Source organism: Theropithecus gelada, chromosome 6 (genome assembly GCF_003255815.1).
Source record: "Theropithecus gelada isolate Dixy chromosome 6, Tgel_1.0, whole genome shotgun sequence".
Classification (NCBI taxonomy): domain Eukaryota; kingdom Metazoa; phylum Chordata; class Mammalia; order Primates; family Cercopithecidae; genus Theropithecus; species Theropithecus gelada.
The window spans coordinates 83,784,227-83,791,164 of NC_037673.1; the positions used below are offsets into that span (position 1 = coordinate 83,784,227).

General features: G+C 36.6%; 1 long non-coding RNA gene across 1 annotated transcript; it reads left to right on the forward strand.

Annotated features, from left to right (window-relative positions):
• The first annotated feature begins 4,644 nt into the window (after window positions 1–4,644).
• Window positions 4,645–6,569, forward strand: LOC112626751. The gene is made up of 2 exons (XR_003119957.1): window positions 4,645–5,038; window positions 5,287–6,569. It is a non-coding gene; the product is annotated as an uncharacterized LOC112626751 (long non-coding RNA).
• Window positions 6,570–6,938: the final 369 nt, after the last annotated feature.

The following is a 6,938-nucleotide window of genomic DNA, read 5'->3' on the forward strand; positions in this document are numbered from 1 at the left end:
CTCCAAATCTCGTGTTGAAATGTGATTCTCAATGTTGGAAGTGGGGCTGGTTTGGTTCATGAGGGTAGATCCCTTATGAATGGCTTGGTGCTGGTGCTGTCCTTGCGGCAATGAGTTCTCGCTATGTGAGTTCACACAAGAGCTGGTTGTTTAAAAGAGCCTGTCATCTCTTTTGCTCCCTTTCTCACCATATGAAATGCTGCTCTCCTTCCCTTCTGCCATGACAAAAAGCTTCCTGAGGCCCTCACCAGAAGCAGATGCTGGTGCCATGCTTCTACAGCCTGCAGAACTGTGAGCCAAGTAAAGTTCTTTTCTTTATAAATTACCCAGCCTCAGGTATTGTTTTATAGCAATGCAGAACAGACTAACACAGACACACAAACCAAGTAAGTACAGTATGAGAAGGGATTATTGGGTGCCATTTTGGAGGTTGTCTACCACAGGATTTTATCTGTATCATTATTCAAATTGCTTTTTTGAAAAATTTTGTAAGGGCACATTTATGATAGAAATTTGAATGCTTGTTTAATATTTGATGATATTAAGGAATTAACCATTTTTGTGTGATCATAGTAATTTTTAAAGATTCCTTTTAGAAGTACATATTGAAATATTTAGAGATGTAGTGATACAATGTCTGGGATATGCTTCAAGATAAGAGATGTGGAAAGTGGGTGGTAGTATAAATCAAGATTGGTTATGAGTTGAGAATTGTTGAATAATAAGTATATGGGGACTTAGTATTCTGTTCTGCAAACTTTTACATGCAGTAGTCCCCACTTCAGGGAATATGTTCCAAGACCCCCAGGGGAAGTCTGAAACTGAGGATAGTACTAGACCCTATATGTACTGTGTTTTTTCTTTCCTTATTGAGAACTTTTATGTTTTCACTTAAAGGAAGCACTTTACAGCTTCTCTTTGGCATATCCAAAATTGCCAGCATCACCACTCTTATACTCTGAACCATTAAGTAAAATAAAGAACACAAACACTGTGATACCGCTACACTTGATCTGATAACCAAGAAGTCTACTAAGTGACTAACAGGTGGGTAGCATATACAGCACTGATACACTGGACAAAGGGAAGACTCACATCCTGGGCAAGATGGAGCAGAATGGCAGGTTTCATCATGCTGCTCAAAATGATGTGTAATTTAAAACGAATGAATTATTTCCGGAATTTTTCAGTATTTTTGGACAGGAGGTGACTGCAGGTAACTAAAACAGTGGAAAGCAAAACCATAGATAAAAGGAGACTATGGTATGTTTTCATTTTCCATAATAAATAGTTAAAAAGGAAAAAGACACCATAGGAAAACAAAAGACAAATCACAAATTGAGAAAAGATCTTTGCAACACATACGACTATCGAAAGGATCAGTATTCACACTGTGTAAAGAACCACTACAATTCAATAAAAATGAAGATAATGCTCTCCACCCCAAACAGGCAATTCATACAGGAGAAAACCTGAAAAGATACCCAACCACAAGGAAATACCATTTCACACCCACCAGATGAACAAAAATGTAAAAGTCTGGCAATATCATTACAATTCTTGTAATTGCTGGTTGGAGTATGAATTGATATAATCAATTTGGGAAACAATATGGTGTTATCTAGTAACTGAAGATGCACATCTTCTGTGACCCAGGAAAAATGTATAGCAGGAGACGAGCAAGAAAATTCATAATGGCATTTATAACAGTAAAACATGGAAAAAAAATCCACCGTCCATCAACAGTAGAGTGATTAAATACATTGTATATGCTCATACAGTAGAATATAGTGGTGGAAAAAATGAATTACAAATTCGTAGACATAGATAAATCTCTAACAAAATGTTGAGCAAAAAAACAATTCACAAAAGAATTTTACAGTAGGATTCTACTTACATAAAGAACTAATGAAAGTAAATAGCATAAGAGTACAAACGTAGGAAGTAAATCTATAAATGAAAGCAAAAGAATGATAAGCCCAAATTCAAGACAGTGATTTCCTCTAGCTACAGAGGGAAGGGAATGAGGTAAGGAATAGGTGAACAAAGAGCTTAAGAGTATGATAATTATACGTGTTGGTTTGGCCAAACAGTCCTGGTTTACCTAGCACAGTTCTGGTTTGCTGATTTTCTGGTGTAATGATTAATAGCATTGTCACTCCCCAAATTGTCACTGTTTGGATAATAAATTATATGCATCCTTTTTAGAGTAAAAGTAACTTTTTTCTCCTTAAACTGGATGAAGGGCATGTGGGACTTTATCATTCTTCCTTATACATGTATTTTTAAAATATAATTTAAAACTAGTCAGTATTTTAAAATATAATTAAAAACTTTAGTCAGCGTTAGTAACTGTGTGACAACACAGTAAAAAAAGTATGTAAGATAAATAAATGTAAATAGGATCCAAATGAAACTCTTCATCTGGGTGGATACAAGGATAAATAACATACTATATGCTGGCATTGTATTAAGCTTGTTACTGATATTACTTCATATTCATAGCAAGACTTTTAGGTAGGCATTATTATCTCCATTTTACACATGAAGAATCTAAGACACAAAGATTATACATAATATAACCAAAGTCATATCATATGTGACAGGGCAGAATTTGAACCCAAGCAGTGTGACATCAGACTACATGCTCTTAACTACCATGCCAGAGTCTGTAACAGATATTCTTAACCTTTTCTTATGCCACAGATTCCTTTGACAGTCTAGTGAAGCCTAGAGAGTCCTTTTTAGAGTAATGTTTTTTGTACGTCAAATATAATGCACAGGATTATAAATAAAATCAATTATACTAAAATATGGTAATCAAAATATTTAATAAATGTATACTTTACATGTACTTTTTATTATTGCATTAAATAATAAAATCTAGCAGGTCTAATGTATAATTTTGAAATAATACTAATTGTATGTTGAGATATCTACAAATATAGTAATGTGATAGGAAAATGTTTGTGATTTTTGTAAGTGAAAAACTCACCAAAATAGTTGTAATAACACTGTGGTTTTTTGCATATGTTCACAATGGAAAGAAATCCTAAATCTTACTTAGAAGTTAGCAAGAATTATAATATTTTTCCCACCTCAATTCATGGCCCTCTACTTTATGATCTTATTTATAGGCTTTCTGACATGTTTTGCTTCAAAGAGGTCATATTCCCCATCCCATTTCCTATTTTCTGGTGTGGAATTACACTCAAGATGTGATATACAAATAGATTAGTTTATTAGAAAATATTTTTCCACATGGTGAACTTGAGTGGAGGCTAACAAATGGGAATGTGCTAAAATAGCCATGTGTACATATAGACAATGGGAAGCTTGGAACTGCTTTAGTGTTTTATACAAAAGACTTAAAACTAATTTCAGCTGGGCACTGTAGCTTGGGCCTGTAATCCCAGCACTTTGGGAGGCCAAAGTGAGAGGATTGCTTGAGGCCAGGAGTTCAAGACCAGCCTGGGCAACATAGTGAGACTCCCACCAGTACAAAAAAATTACAAAATTAACTAGGCATAGTGGCTCACACCTGTGGTACCAGCTACTGGGAAGGCTGAGACAGGAGGATGGCTTGAGCCTGGGAAGTTGAGGCTGTAATGAGCCATGATTGTGCCACTGCACTCCAGCTTGGGCAACAAAGTGAGACCGTTTCCAAAAACAACAAAAACTGGTTTCAAATATATATTGCTACATTGCAATTCTCCATAAAGGAATTAGTTGTTGATAACACAATGCGCTCAGTATACTATTTGTCAATACCTATAGCAATGCAACAAACAAAAAAGAAAATTTAAATAGCTGGACCACGTTAAAAGTTTTATTGGGCTAAAATCAAAAACATCTGACAAGTTTTTGACTTGCCTTTCTCATGATTTAACGTCCCAGCAGAGCAACTGGGAACCTAATTCTGACCAACAAGGAGGAATTGCTTGGCTAATTGGAAGTGACAGAAACCTTGGGAGAAAGCAACCACATACCAAGGATAATTATAAGAAGGTAACATGGGCCCTAAAGGATAGTGTCAAGAAACCTGAAACCCGCAAATGAGGTGAGACTTGCAAAAAATGCTAAGGAAGGACAAAGAACAGGCCTTTTAAAATTCTGTTCAGAACCAGAAGATCAAGAAAGGGAAACGCCCACTAGCAGCTTCTACTGTAAGGTTAGAGCTGACAGAGAAAGAACTCCTTAACTACTATTTGCTTCATTCTCTACAAAAGAAACTAGAGAAGTGGGTTGACATCATAGAAAGAACATGTGTTTGTGGGGCCAGGCAAACCTAGGTTTAATTCTGTTTCAGCACTGTTTAACAAAATTTATGGAGGCTATTGTTTTGGATTGGGCTCCTGCACTAGGCCCCTCCAGACCAAACCAAAATGGAGTCACTCATACTAAAACTCCAGGTCACCAAACCAAAACTAAGTTGTTTATCTGACCTTCCAAGAAATCAGGAGGGAAAAAGCAACCAAATCTCCAAACAGGCCAATTTTAATCAGTGTGATAAGGAAGTCCCCTCTTTTTTAACCCTGTAAGGAAAGTAACGTTTTGAAATGATCAATACACTTTTTATTCCTTAGTTCTGCTTTCTTTAGCCCCTTTCTCTCTATAAAGTCCACTTCCTCTGTTCAACTTACTGAAGCACTATTCTATTTTATAGAACGAGATACTGCCCAATTCTAGAATCACTAATAAAAACCAATTAGATCTTTACATTTGTTGAAATTTTGTCTTTGACAACATTACTTGTTACATTATTCTGGGTATCCTTTTCCCCATCTGTAAAATAGACATAGCGATGCCTTTCCCATAGGATTTTTCTCATTAATAGAAGTAACATATTCAAAACACTGAGCCAGGCTCACAACAAATAGCAACTTGTTAATATTACTCAAAAGCATATAGATATTGACAGAAAGCAATACTGTTCCTAATTAGGGGAAAAAATTTTCTAAGAGAGTACTTAACAGTTTGAATTTAGATTATAACATTTGCTCTGAGTGTTTTACATTACAGGCTTTGGGGTTAAAAAGTACAAATGATCAGGAGATCGAGACCATCCTGGCTAACATGGTGAAACCCCGTCTCTACTAAAAAAATACAAAAAACTAACCGGGCATGGTGGTGGACGCCTGTAGTCCCAGCTACTCGGGAGGCTGAGGCAGGAGAATGGCCTAAACTCAGGAGGCGGAGCTTGCAGTGAGCTGAGATCCGGCCACTGCACTCCAGCCTGGGCGACAGAGCAAGACTCCGTCTCAGAAAAAAAAAAAAAAAAGAAAGTACAAATGAGATCTGAGAACAGTGGTACTCATCTTTGAGGAATTATGGAAAATGTAATAGAACACTAAACATGGGAAAACATCTGCCTTCAGGTTGAAAAGTGGAAATCTCAATCCCTGAATTTTTTTTTTTACTAAGTAACTTTTTTGCCCATTGGTGTCATTTAACCAAAAGAAGAAGAAATTCCAAAAAAAAAAAAAAAAAATCAACTGAAACAAAAGAATACACTGAATTTGCCAAAGGCATGCTTAAAATGGAGACATAAGTCTTCAAAGCTAAGGTGATGAGAAAAGAACAAGTCTTAAATTTCTTCAGAGCTTCAAGAGGCAAAGCTTGAAAGAAAAAAAACCTGTATTCTTAGGTAAGATGTAGGGGTAGAATGGTGGCCCCTGCAAAAGGTAAGCCTTTCTCCTAGTCCTGGAATCTGTGAATGGTACCTTACTTGGATAAAAAGGTCTTTGCAGATGTAATTAAGAAACTTGAGATGAGGAGTTCATCCTGGATTATCTGGTGGACTGTAAAGCCAATGACATGTATTCATCTATGACAGAAGAGAAGACATGGAGAAGAGGAGGGGGTAGTTGTGACCATGGAGGCAGAGAATGGAGTAATGTGATCATAAATCAAGGAATGCTGACAGCCACTAAAGCTGGAGAAGGCCAAGAACAGATTTTTGATCCTCCCGCAGAAGTACAGCCTTGTTAATGCATTGATTTTGGACTTCTGGCCTCAGAACTAAGAGAATAAATTTCTATTGTTTTAAGCCATCAGTTTGTGGTAATTTGTTACAGAAGCCCTATAAAGTTAATACACAAGAGTTCAAAGAGAATACAGTAATATCTCTAAGAGACTTGTGTATTAGGGTTCTCCAGAGAAGCAAAGCCAGTAGAATGATACATGTTGTTAAAGCAAATTAAAAATGGAAACCAAGCCTGACGAATCTCTGTGCAGACAAACCCAGTTAGGCCTCATAAGTTAACCTTGCTTGATTTGCAAACATAATCTAAAACCTAACTTGAGCTATTTATGGTAAATGAATATAACACAGAACTTAAGCTCAATCAGTCAGAAGCAGCTTTATAATTATGTAGCTAGGGACTTTCCAAGAGGATGACCAAAGACGGAAATGATATAACTGTAACCAATCAAATATTGTCTTTGCTTTCATGTTCCTCCTATAAAATCCTCCACACTGCATTCCTTCAGCAGAGCTCCCAAACCACTTCTGGTTTAGAGTTGCCCAATTTGTGAATCACTGTTTGCTCAAATAAACTTTAAAATTTTATTGTACCTCAGCTTATCTTTTTCAGATAGATAGATAGATAGATAGATAGATAGATAGATAGATAGATAGATAATTTATTATGGAAATGTCTCAATCACAGAAACCTAAGATCTGCCATCTGCAAGCTGGAGAACCAGGAAAGCCAATGGTGTAATTAAGCTCAAGTTCAAAGGGCTGAGAACCAGGAGAATCAATAAGTTAACACCCAATGTAAGGCCTGAGAATGTGGGGTAGGGATGCTAGTATAAGTCCTAGAGTCTGACGACTGCAGAACCAGGAGCTCTGATGTCCAGGGGTAGGAGAAGAAGGAGGTCCCAACTCAAGAAGAAAGCAAATTCACCTTTTCTCTGCCCTTTTTGTTCTATTT